Genomic DNA, 21,771 nt, shown 5'->3' with positions numbered 1-21,771 from the left:
GCGGGCTAGTCACTAGGTCTGCCCATCCAGGATGGCCACAGACGGATCTATACGGGGAATACGTGACCACTTATTTCCCCTCAACAAGAGTAAAGCAGATAGGACAAAAACAGATAAACATTCGATCAATCTCTATATTGTATGTATGTATTCAAATCCCTTATTTATTAAATTCCTAATCAAGTTTAACCCAAAAGGTTAATAATAAAATAAAAATCTTACCTTATCCTGAGAGCGTTCTCTTGTGCTGATCCGGTAAGTCGCTGCCTGGGAGGCTCTAGTTCAGCTTACCGGCCTCTCTTTAATGTCTAATTTGAGACAGAGGACTTACAGTTTTGCCATACGGTCATCGGTCACTGAGTTTGTCCAGTGCGTCTCGGGAACTTCGACTTCCAGCTCTTCAAAGGACCAAATTGTTATGGAAATAAATTACCGTCTCAGACCGTCCTCGGGAATCAAGATAATATTTATTGCATATGCAAGATAAATGCTTTGCATTACATGTTTATGCAGTCATTGTCATTTCTGAGGAAAATACTGTGGTACATGTCTTTTTTATAAGCCCTGGACACCCCCCTTTCCTGTTTTAAAACATGCCCAGTCTCATGTATTTTCAACTTTATTCTGGACACAACAGGAAAGGTGGAAGTGTCTGTTACAGACTTTTTATCTTCATTCACAATGGTTACAGGATACTGACTTGGAAAACTCCCCAAGCCAACACAAAAATACAGGATGTATTAAAAAAAACTGCAAGTCTAAGCATCTTTTCACTAAGCTAAATAGTGCTGAGTCTAAATAGTTCTGACTCCATATTATCACTAGTCTATAGCTAAATCATAGATTATTTCTAGGCCATGATAAACAAAATGGCGTTTTTCATAACTGACATTTAAAGTATAATTTCTCTAACACAATTCTCCATGACCTAGTCTCCATATTCCTCTGCTGTACACAATGCTCCATATCCTAGTCTCCATATTCCTCTTCTGTACACAATGGTCCATGTCCTATTCTCCATTCTCCTCTTCTGTACACAATGCTCCATGTCCTAGTCTCCATATTCCTCTTCTGTACACAATGCTCGGTGTCCTATTCTCCATACACCTCTTCTGTACACAATGCTCCATGTCCTAGTCTCCGTATTCCTCTTCTGTACACAACGCTCCATGTCCTATTCTCTGTACTCCTCTTCTGTACACAATGCTCCATGTCCTATTCTCTATATTCCTCTTCTGTACACAAAGCCACATATCTTATTCTCCTTACTGCTCTAATGTACACAATACCCCATGTCTTCTTCGCCATACCCTTCTTCTGTACACAACTGTGCATGTTTAATTTGTGAAATGTGTTAACCTTTCTTCCTCCTCTGCCTACATGCCTGTTTTTTTTATGCTTTTAATCTTTTGCCAATAAAGCCATTTTTCACATCATCCGAATTTGTGTTTATCCTGATTACTGCTGCAGTAACAGGGCGTGCACACCTTATTGACTACTGACTTGGATTAAGCCTTGCCGGCTCACCTGTGAGCAGCAATACTTTACCATACCCCTCTTCTCTACACAATGCTCAATGTGCTATTCTCTTCACTCCTCTCTTGTATGCAATGCTCCGTATCCTATTCTCCGCATTCCTCTGCTGCACATATTGCCTTAATACCCTTCACATTTCTCATTGACACTTTCAATGCATTGCCAAATTGTTTTGTATTTTTTTAATGGACAGTAATGTATACATTAATGCATCTTAATACCCTTATATTTTTACTTGACAGCCTGCATAGGAGATTAAGCATCTGGCTGACAGAAACACTGTTTAGGAAAAATACAAACACTACTTTTTTTATTTGTCAGCAAACAACAATAATAACCTGATTGTGAGTGTCTGATTTACTTACCATTCAACAAGTACATTTGTGAATCTGTGGGGCTTCCAGGCCACTTCTAAGGGGGGGCTGTGAAGGGCTAAAGTATGTTCTGGCAGCCTATTGTACCTTCAGTTATTGCAATATTTGTTTTACATTTTTTTATCAGCACATGTTGATTTTAAATACACATAGGCTACATGTCAACTATTAAGCATCAACTTAATAAACTTCTGTTTTCAGTGCTATGAGGAATGGCCATAGCCATAGCAGCAGAGCTGCACATTGGTGGATGCAAACTGCACACAGTTTCATCTCTGTGCATAGCTCCCAACTGTCCTTCATTTTGAGGGACTGTCCCTCTTTTTGAACCAATTTCCTCTGTCCTCTCCAGTTGTCACTCATCTTGGTCTGACATATAAACTGCTCTAAAAATGTATTATTTCAATTTCAAAAGTGTTTTACTGATTCACACACACCGGAAATCAAACATAAATGTCAAAGACTGGAGGCTGACGAGTGTAAGCTGCCTCAAACTAACTTCCCTTCTTGATAAATACCCACAACAAATATATACAAGGTGCGTTCAAGTCAAATTCGTGACTTTTCATTTTCCAGGTATAAAAGGGAATAAAAGGGGATGCTAGCAGGGCGGTGCTAGACGCAGTAGTAAGTGGCAAGTGTGGCCTATTACTGATAGGTGGCATAAATGTCGCAGGCCAATCCAGAGACCCTTAATCAAGATGACAGACAACAGTGTTGCATGCATGGAACAGCATGTGGTGATGAAGTTTCTTGTGAACGAGGGCATAACACCTGCTGATATCTACAGAAGACTTCAAGCACAGTACAGTGATGAGATGCTCATCCTCAGTAAGACACTTGAATGGTGTAAATGTTTCAAAGGAGAGGAAGGAAAGAGTCCCCAGTGCTGCACATCCATTTGTGTGGTGTAATGGTGGAAGAGACAACTTCAGCCTGGGCTCCCTGGCAGGAGCCCAGATTGAGATTGTCTTTATCACCATCACATCATAATTTCACTTTGAAATCAAAATGAGCATCAGAGCAGTGGAAGCATATGGACTACCACTAAAAAAAATTCCAACAATTGCGTCTGCAGGTAAAGTGATGGTAAGTGTTTTCTGGGAAAAACTGTCAGGGCTGGGCTCAGCCCTTCCTTCTCTGAGCTGGCCGCTCAGCTGTCAGCTAATTGCCAGCTCCTATCTCTCCACAGTGACTAACCTGTTGATGATATCCTGCTGGTCAGTCCTGCCTACTTAAGTCGTCCAGTCCAGATCATCTCTGCCTTCGCCTTGGTCACATCTCTAGAGACGCTCTCCTGTGTTTCTGTTAAAGACTTGCTTGCCTGACATTCCTTCTGTCTTCAGATCCTGCTTACTCTTCTACTATGCTGTTCTCTGGCTCCCTGACATTTTGGCTTGTCCAACTATCTGTTCTGGTTCCTGAACTCTGGCTGTGTTTTTTACTCTGTTTACCTGTTTTTTTTTATTATTAAACGCTTGCCGTCCGGCTCATGCCGATATACGTCGGCAGAAGGGCACGTACAGGCATACTAACATACCTGCATGTTGCCCTTTAAGAAGCGGTTTGCGGGCGCGCCTGCCACAAGCTCCGTGAGTGTGATCATCTCACGGAGAGGAAGAACGGGGAAATGCTGATGTAAACAAGCATTTTCCTGTTCTGCCTAGTGACAGGACACTGATCACAGCTCCCTGTAATTGGGAGCGGTGATCAGTGTCGTGTTGTAGCCCCTCCCCTCCACAGTTAGAATCACTCCCTAGGACACACTTAACCTCTTCACTGGCCCCAGTGGTTAACCCCTTCACTGCCAGTCACATTTACACAATAATCAATGCATTTTTAATCGCACTAATCGCTGTATAAATGTGAATGGTCCCAAAATAGTGCCAGATCTGTCCACCATAATGTTGCAGTCACGATAAAAATTGCTGATCGCCGCCATTACTAGTAAAAAAAAAAAATATTAATAAAAATTGCATAAAACTATCCTCTATTTTGTAGACGCTATAACTTTTGCGCAAACCAATCAATAAACGCTTATTGCGTTTTTTTTTTACCAAAAATATGTAGAAGAATACATATTGGCCTAAACTGAGGGGGATATTTATTATAGCAAAAAGTAAAAAATAATGCGTTTTTTTTCAAAATTGTCGCTATTTTTTTGTTTATAGCGTAAAAAATAAAAACTGCAGAGGTGATCAAATACCACCAAAAGAAAGCTCTATTTGTGAGGGAAAAAGGACAGCAATTTTGTTTGGGAGCCACGTCGCACGACCGCGCAATTGTCAGTTAAAGCGTCGCAGTGCCGAAACACAAAAAGTGCTCTGGTCTTTTGCCAGCCAAATGGCCCGGGGCTTAAGTGGTTAAACAAGTGTGATTTAAATGTACTTCTGGCTCAGTCTGATTCATGGTTTCTGACACAAACTTGGCGTTATTCATGTGGATTTTCTACCTCCTGGTGCCACTATCAACAGTGAATATTACTGTCCTGTTCTGAGTGATGTACTGTACATACGAGTCTGTGAGAAAAAAAGGACTGGTTTGATCACTTAGGGTGTCCTAACACACAAGCTCATACTGCTCATGTGCAACTCAGCTGGGAGGTATTGCCACATCCCCCTTACAACCTGGACCTCGCTACCAGTGATTTCCATCTGTCTGAACCCCTAAAAGAGTTCCTCGGAGGTCAGCATTTCAGCACTGATGGCGAAGTGAAGCAGGCTGTCCTAGGATGGTTCAGGCACACTGACACATATTTCTATGCCAAAGCTTTCCAGGCATTAGTTAAACACTGGGATAAGTGTATAAATGTAGCAGGTGAACAAACTTTAGGAGTAGGGCAATAAATGTAGCAGATTGCTTGCCAGGACAAAAGTGCCAAGATGCCAGACATATACATAAATTGATTAGCTCTGGAGGATGCACCACTTCTAATACCATCCATACTGCCTGCTGCTTTGCCTTATATAATCTTAAACCTTCTAGAACTCCATCCAGACTCTATATTTTAACTGGATCAGATTTCACCCCACCTAGAAATTGATTGATCAAACAATCAAGTAACTCCTGAATGTGAAGAGCTATGGTCCAGATGGCTACATCACTTCTTACTGTATATATAAAAAAAAAATTGTATCATACTTCACGTCCCATCTAAGTTTTTACTTCAACTTCCCAATAAAAAAAGGGTCCTTCCAAGGCAGAAACTATTAGCACACATTTTAATCCTGCTAAAGGAAGGAAAAGTCCCCTCCTACTGCTCAAACTGTCATCCAATTTTCCTACTCAATATGGATATCAAGATCCATTCTAAAATTCTAGCAAATCAAATTGAGGCACACCTCCCAGATCTAATCCACCCAGATCAGACCAGATTTATACCGGCAGAAAGCTAAAGGCAACTCTCTCAGGACCCTGCAGGTTGTTCGCTGGCTACACACCAACCACATCCCAGATCTTGTCTTCTGCGAATCACTGGTGCCGAGAAAGCATTTAATAGGTTGGATTGAATGTTTATGGAGGAAATCTTTAAAGTTCTGGGTCTTGGCCCTAGTATATTGAGTTGTATACTGGCAACATATCATATACCTAAGCCCACAGCCAGAGTCAAAGTAATTGGAGCTTTTTCCCAACTCTTCCCAATCACAGATGGCAATAGGCAGGAGTGTCCACTATCCCCTATGCTGTTTATCCTAGTAATTGAAGCTTCATTCTGCAAAATTAGACTGTATCACAACATCCTTAGAGTTCACATAGGTTCCATGTAACATAAATTCTCTGAATATGAGGATGATATTTTCTTCCACATTGCAAAGCTGACCATTTTCCTTCCTAACCTTTTGTTGCAGCTTCATGAATTTGTTCATGAATTTGTTGGAGCTTCATGAATTCATGAATAGACCTCTCTGCTGCCTTCGACACAGTTGACCACCTGCTCCTCCTCAGCAAACTACACTCCCTTGGCCTACGTGATTCTGCTTTATCCTGGTTCTCCTCTTACCTATCTCAGTGCACTTTCACTGTCACTTACAACTCCATCTCCTCCACTCCTTTTCCTCTTTCTGTTGGGGTACCCCAAGGCTCTGTCCTTGGGCCCCTCCTACTCTCACTCTATACCTCTTCCCTGGGCCAGTTGATAACCTCCCATGGCTTCCAATACCACCTCTATGTCGATGACACCCAGATCTATCTCTCCACTCCTCAACTCACCCCCTTGATCTCCTCACGGATCTCAAACTTACTGAATGACATATCGGTATATATGTCACACCACTTTTTCAAACTCAATCTTTTTAAAACTGAGCTTGTTATATTTCCTCCTTCCCGGTCCCCCTCCCATGATTTCACCATTAAGATCAACAGCACAACCATTGGTCCCGCCACACATGCCAGGGTGCTGGGTGTAATCCTTGACTCTGACCTCTCCTTCAGCCCTCACATCCAATCACTGGCTAAATCCTGCTGCCTTAACCTCCGCAACATCTCCAGAATTCGACCCTTCCTGACTAAAGACACCACAAAGCAACGTATTCACTCCTTGATTATTTCCCGCCTTGACTACTGCAACTCTCTCCTTAATGGCCTACCCTTACGCAGGCTATTCCCCCTTCAGTCTATTATGAATGCTGCTGATAGATTAATACACCTCACTAACCAATCTGTGACTGCTGCCCTTCTCTGCCAATCCCTTCACTGACTTCCCCTACTCCACCGTATAAAATTCAAAATGCTAACCACAACATACAAGGCCATCCACAACATCGCCCCCAGCTATATCACCAACCTTATCTGCAGATATCGCCCAAATCGCCCCCCCTGCTCCTCCCAGGACCTCCTGCTCTCTAGCTCCCTTATTACCTCCTCCCATGCTCCCCTTCAGGACTTCTCCAGAGCCTCCCCCATCCTCTGGTATTCACTGACCCGCTCTGTCCGATCAGCCCCTAACCTGTCCACCTTTAGGAGATCCCTGAAAACTCACTTATTCAGGGAAGCCTAACCCACACCCACCTAACAACTGTCCCCGAGCCACCCCCATCAAATCATTCCCCAGATCAGTATATTGAGTTGTATACTGGCAACATATCATATACCTAAGCCCACAGCCAGAGTCAAAGTAATTGGAGCTTTTTCCCAACTCTTCCCAGATCTATTACCTTTTGTACCACCTCCCCCTCCCTTTAGAATGTAAGCTCTACGAGCAGGGCCCTCCTGTCCATTCTGTATTGAACTGTACTGTAATTGTGCTGTCCCCATCTACAGGGTAAAGCACTGTGTAAACTGTTGGCGCTATATAAATTGTGTATAATAATAATAATAATAATTTGGGACCCTCTCAAATGTTATTTTAAAATGAACACAAACAAATCAGAGATACTGCTCTGAAAATGTTACTAGCAGAGGCTGACACTCTTCACCTTCCATACTGCTTTGTATGGCAAAACCAAGCATTGATCTACCCGGGGATCCAGCTTGTTGACTGTCACCACCTACTCAAATCAAAGAACTATGGTCCACTTTTAAAGACTGTAAAAACAGATCCTAATAAATGGAAAAGGGCTCATTTACATGGATGGGGAAATCAACATTGTTAAAATGAATATGTCACCTAGAATTTTGCTTCTGTTGCTGAAGATACTCATTTTGATATACTGTCTTATTATATGCAAAGTGATCACCCTAACCAGAATATTTACTTGGAATTTCCATGTCAAACAAAAAAGATGGGTCACCGTAGAAAAATCTATGGGTGGATGTAACTTAGCCTATGCAGTTTGAATTCTATTACAGGCTAGAGGCCTCTCAGATGGAAGGTCCCCTTTGGCAGCTCACACCTTGAAAATTTGGAACAGAGTAAACGCCAAGGGGAATTACGCTCCCCAGACATCCTTGAGGGCCATACTGTGAGGATTCCCTTGGTTTCCACTTGGGAGAATACCTGTATTTTTTCTAATCCTGGGCCTCGGATGAAAAGGCATGTTGTAGTAAATTTGTCTGAGATAGGCAGTTGCATCCCTTGTCAAATCCACAGAATCAGTATGGTAGGTTCCCATTAGACACATAGAGATACACACTACTCAATTATTATATCTTTACTATATAAGACCTAAGGCCTAAGGTCCCCCTAACTCCCTTTTATTCATTCATTATAGGACAACCCACTTACAAAGGTCTCCTATCATTCTCATATAAATTGTTCCTTCACGGACTACCGAAGGAGGGCCGATGCTTTTTCAGTGGTAGTCCAAATTGGGCCTCACTCTCATGATCCCCAGAAAGTGATAATTGTTTGCCTGACACACTCTTCTTCTCTGGCATTCCGAATACAAGAAACCTGTTATAAACTGGTTAAGGGGTGGTTCAGGATCCCAACCAAGATATCACAGATTTCTTCTTCTATCCCTGAAACCTGCTGGAGGGGCTATGCCCAACATAGTATGTTCCTTTACCTGTGGAGGTACTGTTCCAAGGCTAAACCTTTCTGGCAACCTATATAAACATTAATAGGGGACATTACTGGTGACCCCCTGCCAAATGACAACATATCTATACTTTTTCATCCTACCTCTTCTCCATAAATATAATCTTGTGAAAAGCACACTGAGTGGTCTTTGATTAACATGCCAGGGTATAGCAGCGCTGTCTGATGACCCACCGTTCTGATAAGTTGCCATGAATAATGGTGATGGGACAGAGCGGTGGAGTTAATCTGATATCGCTTTATGATAAACCAGTAAGCAATGATCTGTAGCCGCGCATAGCGGAGGTTTGCGCTCACGGGGACACTCCTGGAGCGCAGGCGCGGGATAAACAGGGTGCGCATGCGCACTAGGATATCCCTAGCAGATTGGGGATGAGAGGAAGTATAAAGAGAGACTGACGTCTAGAGCGGCCTATCCCATGATTAAGTTACAGGCGTAACGAAACATGTCGGGGGCATGGCCGAGCGAAGGATAACACCATGTACTAGTGACAGGAGGAAGCGAGCTCTGCGGTTTACCTATTGGGGGAGACGGGGGGTCCATCTGACAGACAGGCGAGGAGAGGGTGAGAGAGTCTTCTTAGACGCCAGCTGTGGCAGGGTCCGCCGTGACCGCATACCCCCTAGGAGGTTTATCCAAGCTGCTGTGTCGGTATTGCATTATACAGATTGCCGTGGAATTTGCTGTGCTTTTATATTGTTTACACAATGTGAGTGGAATTTTTGGAGTGTGATTTGGAGTGTTTTTTATTAAAATTGTTACGGTATCACACTATTGGGAGTCTTTTTTCATTTACATATGGAACGAACCTCCGGATGGAATGTGTTTAACCTTTACCAGTAGCCCTAAACATCTATGCTTTTTAGCCTCATACGAAAGTGGAGGCATAAGGAGCTGGTGAGTGACTGTCCATTGGGAGAGGGGTCACTGAACACGCAGGTGTGGTGGAAGGACTAAGTAGAAGATAATTACACTCCAGGAATATAAAAGGACTTGCTGTGGCACATTTGATGTGTTTTTGATCACGATCACGGACACCTTGCACATATGTGTGGATTTTCCATGGAGAGTTTTTTTGATATAGTCACATAGCTATTGTGTGCCACACAAAGACTGTCATTAACTTTGATGTAGTCATTGTATAGGAATTTATTTTTGAGCAGTATTGGCACTGAGTCACTTCATGTACTGTTTTTTTTTTGGTGTTTTTTATTCATTTGGTTTATCAATATTATTTCATTTTTATATACACTTATATATATAATTTTTATTTTTTTATGTATATATTGTTCAATATACACCTATAAAGGGGTGTTCACTAGATTAGATAATTCACTGTAAGAAGTGGGAGTATTTTTGGAGATAGTGCCACGATTTAACTCTTCACGTGGGGTGCAGTGCACTATTTACACGTCACAGATTTAAATATTTTCTGTTCATTCTATACGTACCAAGTGGCAGCTATAATTAGGATATACCAACCGGTGATAACCATCATCAAGGTTGACTGTCCGAGGAGCAGTGGTGGTCAACTAAGTATAGGGTGGATATTATACCTAGGAGTACCGTTTATTAATTCATCCCTGAAACCTGCTGGAGGGGCTATGCCCAACATAGTATGTTCCTTTACCTGTGGAGGTACTGTTCCAAGGCTAAACCTTTCTGGCAACCTATATAAACATTAATAGGGGACATTACTGGTGACCCCCTGCCAAATGACAACATAATCTATACTTTTTCATCCTACCTCTTCTCCATAAATGTGTATAAAAGTAGTGTCACCCCCCCCCCCCACTTCACTTGCCAAATCGCACAAAAAGTCTCATCCTCCTCTAAATGAATGACAATGGAGGCAGAGAGATAGGTCCATCTTTATCAAGACCAATATGACAAGTTCTACAACACCTGGGCTACATGGCTACACTTAATGCCTATTGGGGCCCAGATACGGGGCATAACCGAGGCAATGTACTGAAAATAGGTTGATTACACTGCTTGCCTGAGCCAAAGATGTGCTTTGCCTGTAGTACATATATTGTGTCTAGTATGATACTTGCATTGATCTTAACCTCTCTTTACATCTTCTCTACCTACCACCCACACTAGACAAGTTCTTCCTCATCCCTACTCTCTCGAGTGACTTCCCTCATTAACCTTCTAATCCCTTGGTTGGTGAAAAAGAAAATCTCAGGCACATCTGGTGTACAATGACTCTATATTTACCAAAATGGAAATTGTGCAATTCACGGATTGTACTGAAATGTCTTTAATAACCCTTTGGTTTTCTAAATAAAGATTATTAAAAAAACGGTGTTTTATTGAACCAGACCTTTCATCCAACCTGTCAAATGGTATACTGAAATGCTTGTATTAACCTCTCTTGTTTTCTAAATAAACATTGTATTAAAAATTGTTTTACTGAACTAAATCTTTCATCCAACCTGTCAAATGTTATACTGGAATGTCAGTATCAACCCCTCTTGATTTCTAAATAAACATCATATAAAAAGTGTTTTACTAAATTAAACATTTAATCCAATCTTCATTGGAAGATTACATTTATCATTTAAAAAAACAGTATAAAGGAAAAGCAGTGGGGAAAAAACACTTGTGGGTTTAACCAACCATTTTTGTATATAACTTCCTTGTAATCGGTTTTACTTGGTGTGTGGCAGGAGGGTACCCTTTTTTAAAAGATATGCTTGTGTCCGCCAAAGTACTGCCAATGCTGCCTTGCACACTTTTTCATTTAATTTGTAATACAAGCATGTTGTTCCTTTTGTAATAAACAATGTTATTTATATTATAGACCATTTATTACCACGGTTAGAGTAGTTAACATCATTTTTTGTATGTTTGCAAACAATGGCAGCACAATTGCATTGTACTAATAGGTTTAGATTGCCAGTTGTTAATACGAGTGTCCTTCTAAGTAACATTGCTAAGCAGAGCAGGATAAGCATGGCATACTCGCTATGCATAAGTAAGATTATCTTGGCAGTGTGCAGTGGGAAACGTCTTGGTGATGAAAGGCAAAACTGCCAACTGTAATGAGTATAAGCTGACAGATTGCTGGATAACTATCAATTTCAATTAGCTAATACTTTGTTAATACAGGAGGACTATATCTGTCTGCCTACTGATTTATCGTTTATATACATTTTGTCTAGTGATCTATATATTTTTTTTCTATACATTTTAAATGTAAAGGATGATTTGACAAGTTTTTGTCTTTGTGGAGAAGTCTGAAAAGTTTATTGCCCTGTAATGACACAGAATTTCCATTAACCTACATCAGCATTTGCTGTAGTTGTGTTACTCTGTTGTGTTTTGCTTATCTTTCAGTTTCTCCTGCCAAGTGGTTTCCTAGACAACAATGAAGTCATCTCATTATGAAGCATATAACATACATTTGGCAGAAGTCATGATGACAAAATTCTAATATTGCACTTCTCAATGTTTATGAGACCATATTTTTTCTTATGGCTCAGAGAATCATCCTTTAAAATAAAACTCAAAGTGTATTATATTCATTGCAGAATATTAGCAAACTTTAATACAGATCATTACCTGCTTTTTTTTCTCTTGTTAAGCATTGCAAGTCTTGCCAGTATTTTGTATATCTGTCTTCATTAAAGCAAGTATGTCTTCATTAAAGTTTAATGTGTTATTAAATCCACAACAGTAAAAACAATGTTTATATGCAGTAAAGCATGCTTGTTATACTCACCTTGGAACCTAAAGGGTTAATCCTCTGCATTGCGTAAAAAGGCTGTTTGATCCTGTCTTCTCTTAACCTCCCCTTCTTCCGCAGTCCCCAATATATGCTATATTGTCAAAAGTATTGGCACACCAGCCTTTACACGCAAATCAACTTTAATGACACCCCAGTCTTAGGGTTCAATATTGAGTTGGCCCACCCTTGGCAGCTATAACAGCTTCAACTCTTCTGAGAAGGCTGTCCACAAGGTTTAGGAGTGTGTTTATGGGAGTGTTTGACCATTCTTCAAGAAGCGCATTTGTGAGGTCAGGCACTGATGTGGACGAGAAGACCTGGCTCAGAGTCTCCACCCTAATTCATCCCAAAGGTGTTCTATCGGGTTGAGGTCAGGACTCTGTGCAGGCCAGTCGAGTTCCTCCATCCCAAACTCACTCATCCATGTCTTTATGGACCTTGCTTTGTGCACTAGTGCACAGTCATATTGGAACAGGAAGGGGCCATTCCCAAACTGTTCCCACAAAGTTGGGAGCATGGAATTGTCCAAAATGTCTTGTTGTGCTGACGCCTAAGGAGTTCCCCTTAAGAGTTGAGAAGTGCAATAACTAAGGGGCCAAGCCCAGCCCCTGAAAAAGAACCCCACAACATAATCCCCCCTCCACCAAATGATTTGGACCAGTGCACAAAGCAAGGTCCATAAAGACATGGATCAGTCAGTTTTGGGTGGAGGAACCTGACTGGCCTGAACCTTCTGTCCTGACCTCAACCCAATAGAACACCTTTGAGATGAATTAGAGCAGAGAATTCGAACCAGGCCTGTGAACCAACCAACAGTGCCTGACCTCACAAATGCGCTCCTGGAAGAATGGTCAAACATTCCCATAGACACACTCCTAAACCTTGTGGACAGCCTTCCCAGAAGAGTTGGAGCTGCAAAAGCTGCAAAGGGTGGGCCAACTCAATACTGGGACAAAAAATCTCTCTCCTGCGCTCGGGTGACTAGAACCTCAATGATTGAATTCAATGCCTTATTATTGTTTGCGATGATTGGTTTCCTCCCCCTCCCCCCCCCTCTTCTATAGAGTTATTTTCACCACACATATCATCCACGTCTATGGGAGGTATAGAATATCCTTCATAAGAGTAGGAAGGTCCCCATCTGGTTGTGTTGGGGTCCCCCTCTCGTAGGACATATATAGTCGTCCAGTATATTTAGTATAGGGGTTCCTTTGTAGGATTTATTTATGTGGGTTTATGTGTAACTTTATGTGTATTTGCAACAGTATATGTGGTCTCCACATTGGGTACAGTTTACATTCTTTGCAATTTATCAGATATCAGCGGGTATATGGCGTTAGAAAGTCCCATACCAGGAATCCAATACCTACTCTAAATGTTCTACGTTCCGTTATAGCTTCATTGTTATATAGACACACGTCCAGTTTTTTTATATAATTTCTATATGAAAACGAGAATGGGTCGACATGAGTGTACATATTTGTGCACAAGAGTTGTGTCCATCTTTTTATTGTCTATGAACTGCTACGATATCATCTATTAATGAGAATCATTGTGGTTGTATTTTATTACCATTACTATTATTATTATTATTGTTATTTTTAACTCCATTTTTATATTTCCAATTTTGGATTAAGTAATGTTGGATTAGGTCCCCTCGTGCACATTCAATATCAATTAATATATACTTTTTGAGAAGGCGTGTGTGTGTGTGTATACACATATACACGTATTTAGATTCTTTAGATAGGGTCTGTAATATGATTCATTTTATGATGTAATGTTTTATATATATATATTTGTATGTCTATATTGATTACAATGATTTCATATTTGCAATTCTGTATTCTACTGTACCATTTAAATCATATTGGGGACTTTCTAACAAACATTTTTATGAGGTTGACTTTTTCTGTTTGGTGTGTCTGTGCTTCCTGTGCGTCCTTATGGGTTTCCAGCATCAGGCCCCCCCCATCTGGCCCTCCCCTCCCTCCCTCCTTTCCTTTCCCCCCTCCCTCCCTCCTTTCCTTTCCCCCCTCCCCTTCAGGTTCCCGCTCCTATTCCACATTATACGATTGAGTCCATCCAGGGGACGATTAGCATCCCATACATAGTGTTCTGGATGTGCCTCTATAGTGGGGATGCGTGCGCATCCATACACCACCGCTCCTAGTGAGCGCTTAGGTTTCAGTGGCCGGAGGTAGCGTGTGGAACGCACATCCACCCACACTTCGGGGCCATGTCCACTGCGCATGCGTGGGCGGAGGTGAAGTCCAGGCTAGCTGGAACTCGCTGGTGGAGCGCAAACGTGTCCGCACTTCCTGTCCATCAAGGCGGCGTGCGTTCCACCAGCGACAGATAGCATTCGAAGGTCCCCCGACATCCATCCTGGTAAGTGCGGTTCCCCTGTGGCATCCCTCAATGTGCGGCGTTTGTGGGTGTGGTACGGATGGTGCTATTGCCTGGCCACCTCCGTCCATTTACTGTTTGTACATGGGATGTGGCCTTAACATTGCTCTTGTTAGACCACCTCCGCTTGCTTGCCTAAGAAGTCCATTATGGTACAATATGATATGGTTTACTAACTTCAACCATTGAATTATGAATGATCGATTGGCACATTTTTGCCCTGGATGTATGGGGAATATCGCCAATGTTTCTACTGTGGCGACCTAGTGACATCAGGGTGGGTCTTTACATCTTGGAGGGCTGGGCCTCTTGGGTAGGTGGGAGTGGCTTTTTTGTGGGCTGGTGCTGGTTGACACAGGGTTATACGCATACACACATAAATAGAGGAGCTCTCATTTGCGAGCAGTCACCACCCGCTTAGGCTCTGAAGAAAGGGGTTCTCCCCAGAAACGCGTCAGCCATTGCTTCATCTATCTGATGTCCGGTCCCGATTTCTTTCTGATGCCCGCTACTGCGTACCTGCAGTTATTGTTCATGCTTAACGTATACGCTTGTTTGTGAGTATCCATTTGCTGTTTTACCTTTTTTAATAAACGCTATTAGTGGTAATGCACTAGGTCGGTGCGCCCTCTTTTCCTTTTTTATTTCTTTCCAACTCAATACTGAACCCTATGGACTAAAACTGGGATGCCATTATAGTTTATGTACAGTGCCTTGAAAAAGTATTTATACCCCCTGACATTTTCCAAATGTTGTCACGTGATAGACAAATACAAAGTGGCACATAATTGTAAAGTGGAAGGAAAATGATAAATGTTTTTTAAAATTTTTTTACAAATAAATATCTGAAAAGTGTGGCATGCATTTGTATTTAGCCCCCTTTACTCTGATACTCCTAACTAAAATCTAGTGCAACTGATTGCCTTCAGAAGTCACCTAATTAGTAAATAGAGTCCACCTGTGTGCAATTTAATCTCAGTATAAATACAACTGTTCTGTGAAGCCCTCAGAGGTTTGTTAGACAACCTTAGTGGACAAACAGCATCATGAAGGCCAAGGAACACACCAGACAGGTCAGGGATAAAGTTGTGGAGAAGTTTAAAGCAGGGTTAGGTTATAAAAAAATATCCCAAGCTTTGAACATCTCACGTAGCACTGTTTAATCCATCATCTGAAAATGGAATGAGTATGGCACAACTGCAAACCTATCAAGACATAAGCATCTACCTAAACTGACAGGCCGGGCAAAGAGAGCATTAATCAGAGAAGCAGCCAAGAGGGCCATGGTAGCTCTGGAGGAGCTGCAGAGATCCACACCTCAGGTGGGAGAATCTGTCCACAGGACAACTATTAGTCCTGCATTCCACAAATCTGGCCTTTATGGAACAGTGGCAAGAAGAAAGCCATTGTTGCAAGAAAGCCATATAAAGTCCTGTTTGCAGTTTGCGAGAAGCCATGTGGGGGACACAGCAAACATGTGGAAGAAGGCGCTCTGGTCAGATGAGACTAAAATTTTACTTTTTGACCTAAAAGCAAAACGCTATGTGTAGCGGAAAACTAACAGTGCACATCAATCCGAACACACCATCCACACCGAGGAACATGGTGGTGGCAGCATCATGTTGTGGGGATTCTTTTCTTCAGCAGGGACAGGGAAGCTGGTCAGAGTTGATGGGAAGATGGATGGAGCCAAATGCAGGGCAATCTTAGAACAAAACCTGTTAGAGTCTGCAAAAGACTTGAGATTGGGTCGGAGGTTCACCTTCCAGCAGGACAACGACCCAAAACATACAGCTAGAGCTACAATGAAATGGTTTTAATCAAGGCATATTCATGCAGTGACGTATCCAAGGTATGGCACATATGGCAAGTGCCAAGGGTGCCATATGAAGGGGCGCTTCTGATTGGCTGGGCAGCAAGGCATTTACCAGGGTCTGAGGGTCTCTTCTTCCCTCCCAGGTCCCGAGCCTAGCCAGGATCTCCTTTTCAGAAACTTTGCTAATGGGCAATGGTAGCACTGTGAGTGGGACTATTTCTCATTTGGCTATGTAACTCCTGTGAGTGCAGTCACTGGCCGCGGAGTAAGCAGGCAGGTGGCCGCATTTTCCAATGCTACCTCTATGGTTCCGGATACAGCATCCCTGACAGCTGTATATCACTCCACTGCCTGCTGTCAGGTATGCTGTAGCCAGGACTATAGCGGTAGCACTGGAGTCGGATTAGCCCCATTGTTTAGTATGCTTAAAACAAGTCCTGCCTGTAGCCCACTGCCACTGTGGAAAACAAAAAGAGTTCTGAAGCGCTAAAACTGTCATTAGAAACTTTTGTCATGTCATAACAATTATGCAAGGAATAACTGGACACCAGTGCAGCTGCAAACTTCTGGAAGAAAAGTAGACAACACAAATACAGCGCTCAATGGGACCAGTAGTAAAGATCTATTGCTGATGGTATAATCAATAAAGTTCATTTATTGGATGCATGCTGAGATTTGAAATTAAAAACTGTCAATGAAAAAATGAGATGATAAAATTATTAGACTTCATAAGCACAACTCATTATCATGGTTGTTATCGGCGCAAAGTAGCACGCTCCTGCACTTTATCAAAGTCAACATGCGAATGCAGGGTTCTGGGTTTATAAATAAATAGATATATATGCGGCGCTAACTAACCTGTGTACTATTATATAACGAAAATGCATGAATATAGCAGCTAAATAAGTGCAGGTAAAAGTGCATAACTATAGCAGCAAAAAACAAATGCAAATCAATGACAATTGGTATCTTCAAAATTGCAATGATAATCATACAATATTAAATAAAGTGCAAATCAATAGCAATATTTTCAAAAATACAATAATACATAATCCTACTCCATAGAAAAATAAAAAAGGTGCAATATAAAGTGCATATGTGATTCAATATGACAGTTAATGTCAAAGAAATAAAAAAGAAGAATCTGATGAAAAGCAGAGATCCACTAAATAATATAGTTGAAATTGCAGCAACAAAAAACAAAACTAATGCAGCAGTCCGTAAGTGAATTAAAGTGCCAGTGCAGCAAACGATCCATGTGAAAAAGTCTATTCCAATCACCATCCGGAGTGCGCCACCTGTTTCCCCCAGCCTCTCACCTCTGGCAGCGGCCCCTACGGGCCAAGTGGAGCTTGGATCAGTAATCAGTGCAAATTCCTCAAAACGATCAACCTTCACTGGTCACCTCCAGGAAATACCCGGTATCCAGCACCCAACTTCGGTCTCTAATCTCCAGACTCAGTAATGATGGTGACAGTATATATTAAAAGAAAAAAGGTGGCTCCATTGTGTAGTATTTAAAACATTTATTTCATCCAGCACACATAGCAACTTACATTTAAAATCGCAGAACTCTGTAATCAGAACGAATACCTCCGGTCTCGACCGTGACCATGAAGTAACGACACCTGGCTCCTCCATGACGCGTTGCGTCACCACTCACGTGACTTTCTCCCTTTGAGCTATATTTGCTGCTATATTCATGCACTTTTGTTATATAATAGTACACAGGTTAGTTAGCGCCACATATATATCTATTTATTTATATTACTTTGGAGTTGTGTGAGATCACTTTTTTATGCTGGCAGCTCCTTTCCATTTGTATTTCACATTGTGGTTTTGCGCATAAGTTATCCCCTATATTTGGGTTCCGGGTTTAGTAATTCTTTAAGTTTAACTTACATTAAATGAGAAGTGTCCATTGTGCTGGTGGCTGATATGTTTGATGAAATCTTCATACCTTTGAGCCCCAATACCTCTCACAGCTGGGATCTTACGGTGCTGTGGGATTCAAATATGAACTGCTGAACCTGCCAAAAGCACTCGCCAAAAGTACAGACTATGACCACCTTTTCTGTCTCCTACTCCATTCATAGAAGCTGTACTATTAGTTCCCACAATGAAAGTGCTCCAGAAATTGAGGATAGTGGATGAATTAAAGATCCACCCTCTCCATTCATAGGGCACTCTTTATTGCTCGAAGCGATAGCACAGCTTTTAAGAATACAGCAGGGGGCTAAAAAGGCAGGCATAGTTGGCACTTTTGACATGGGTCTGTGACAGGACCAGCAGCTTGTATTACCCCATGTAAGGTTCCCCTTATGGGGCCCCCTTTCTGAACCATACCAGGTCACATGTCTTTCAACATTTGGGGGTATTTTGCAAGTACCCAGACCCCTGACTGCTAAAAGGAAGGACATTAACCAATCCCATGTGACATTGCTGACCAAATATGGTCTTAACAGCTCCCCCACAAACTCCCCACATCCTTTTTTGGGGAACCAGATGTGCAGAAATGGCTTTTTTCCATCAACATTGGGACAAGATGCATTGCAAGGGAGCTAAGGCATTGTGGGCCCCCTTGCAAGTCCCCCAAAATGTGGAAAAGCATGTGGCCTGGTCTGGTTGACTGCCTTACCTCTCCTGGACACCCAGGCTACATGCCGATTTAAGGGCCTGATTGGAATTTTTGGGGGAATCCCACAATTATTTGTTTCACTTGTATTTTTTTAAAGGACTACATTGTACTGTTCTGTGATAGCATGCACAGTTTAAGTCACCCTCCAAGCATATTATTTTAAGTGGTTGTAAACCTCAGACATGAAATATGAAAGTACACCCTTCTATACTGTGTACTTGCCTCTCTAGAGTGTCATTTCTCTCTGCTTCCTTCTTCCTCTATTATCAGCATCAGTCACTTCTGGTAGCTTTTCCCAACACCAAGTTAACCACTACGCACCCGCGCTATAGCCGAAAGATGGCTACAGCGCAGCGCTTAATTCGGGAGGGCGTTCCTGGACGTTCTCCTGTTTACCTCCTCTCTGCGTGCTGCCGTGGGCTCGTATCGGGGAAATTCTGTGTTGGCTGTGTCCCTTGGACACAGCCATTCACTAATCGTGCTAAATGGCCAATCACAGCGGCCATTTAGCACTCGATCGGAGCTTCCAGTGAGAGATTATCTCAAGTGTAAACATATGAGATCATCTCTCATTGCTGGCTCTCCCTTCTCACACAGAGACCGCGTGTGAGGAGGGAGAATGACCAGTGCTGCAGATCTGTGAGTGACAACCATTTAGGAGTGATTACAGTGAAAACACAGTAACATCAGAGCCCAAATATTGCCTATATAGTGCTTGCCATGACTGTTAGTGTCACAGTGCCATCTGTCATCAGTGCCATTTATCAGTGCCATCTATCAGTACCATCTGTCACTGCCATCTGTCATCAGTGCCATCTGTCAGTGCCATCAGTCATCAGTGCCACCTGTCAGTGTCACCTGCCACATCAGTGCCACCTGTCAGTGTCACCTGCCACATCAGTGCCATGTGTCATCAGTGCCACATCAGCGCCATGTGTCATCAGTGCCACATTTCATCAGTGCCACATCAGTGCCACGTGTCATCAGTGCCACATCAGTGCCACATCAGTGCCATGTGTCATCAGTGCCACATTTCATCAGTGCCACGTATCAATGCCATGTATTAGTGCCATCTGCCAGTGTCATTTGTCATCACCAAGAATGTCTAAAAGATTATTTTCAGCCGAGGAGGCGTAGAATATTCTTGCGGCCAATGAGTGTAACGGGGAGCTCTACGCTTCGGATTTCTCTTCATATTCAGAGTCTGAGTCTGATGTTGACTACAAGCCTATCCTAAGCAGTGGAACACTGACAGCCTCAGAGGAGGCTGGTAAAGAGGCAGTGCCATCCACCAACACCGCAATGCCATCCACCAGCACCGCAGTGCCATCTACCAGCACCGCAGTACCTCGGCAAAGGCCACGTAACAGTGGGGTGTCACCTCAGTCCCAAAGGCTTAGGTTCCATGCCAGCCTTCCCTATTCCCTTCAGAACCTCTTGTGGCTTCCTCCTTATTCAGGAGAAGCTATTATTCCCCCTTTCACTGCCCAGCCAGGAGTCCAGGTGGACACAGAAAATTTTCCCCGATTGATTTTTTCCATTTAATTTTTACTGAGGACATGCTAGCATCAATTGTGGCCCAGTGCAACCTGTATGCACAACAATTCGTAGCATGTAACCCAATGTCCTATTATGCCCGTCCCTACGATTGGAGAGCCCTAACAGTGGAGGAGTTAAAATTTTTTTGGGGCCTCACATTCTGTATGGGGCTAACCAAAAAAAATGTATTACGTTCATATTGGTCAACCCTCCCCATCCGCTACATGCCCAACTTTTCCTCAGTAATGCCCAGAACCAGATATCTCATGATTATGAGATTCCTACACTATAATGATAATACCCAGTGCCCTCCCTGAAATGACCCAAATTTTGACAAGCTTTATAAAATTCGGCCACTACTAAGTTATTTTTCTGAAATCTTCTCCCAGTTGTTTACCCCAGACCAACACATTTGCGTGGATAAGTCCCTTGTCAAATTTTCTGGCAGGCTAGGCATTAAACAATTTATTTCCACCAAAAGGGCCCGCTATGGGGTGAAGCTTTATAAATGGTGCGACAGGGTATACATTCATGGTATACGAAGGGAAGGACACCCAGCTGCATCCCCCTAATTGCCCAGACTACATCGGATCAAGCGGAAAAGTTGTTTGGGAACTCATAAACCCACTCCTGGAGAAAGGCTACCATTTGTATGTGGACAACTTTTATACTAGTTTGCCCTTGTTCCGCAACCTTCACAGATAAAACACTCCAGCATGTGGCACCGTAAGGACGAACCAGAAGGGCTTTCCTCAAAGCCTCGTCAACAAGAAGCTAAGAAGAGGGGAGACGGCGAGTTTACGGAATGAGGAAATTCTGGCTGTGAAGTGGAGGGACAGAAGGGATGTCTACATGCTTTCTTCGATCCACAACAATACATTCGTTGAGATCACCAGGAAGAATGGCCCAATCCAAAGACCAACATGTATCCACGAATACAATGTGTTCATGGGGGGTGTCGACTTCAACGACCAAATGCTCGAACCCTACCTTGCCACAAGACAAACATACCAGTGGTATAAAAAAGTTTCAATTTATTTGTTTAATTTGGCCATGTACAACAGTTACGTTATCTATCACAAATCCACTGAAAGCCCCAAATCCTTCCTTGGCTACCAGGAGGAAATCACCACTGCTCTTGTATTCCCGAACGGCCCATCAGAAAACATTCGATCCGATGTGATTAGCAGACTCTCCGAATGCCACTTTCCCAATAAACTCCCTCCCAGACCAACAGGCCAAAA

The sequence above is a fragment of the Aquarana catesbeiana genome, linkage group LG04 (genome assembly GCF_042186555.1).
Source record: "Aquarana catesbeiana isolate 2022-GZ linkage group LG04, ASM4218655v1, whole genome shotgun sequence".
Taxonomy (NCBI): domain Eukaryota; kingdom Metazoa; phylum Chordata; class Amphibia; order Anura; family Ranidae; genus Aquarana; species Aquarana catesbeiana.
Note: the sequence above shows the minus strand (reverse complement) of the source record.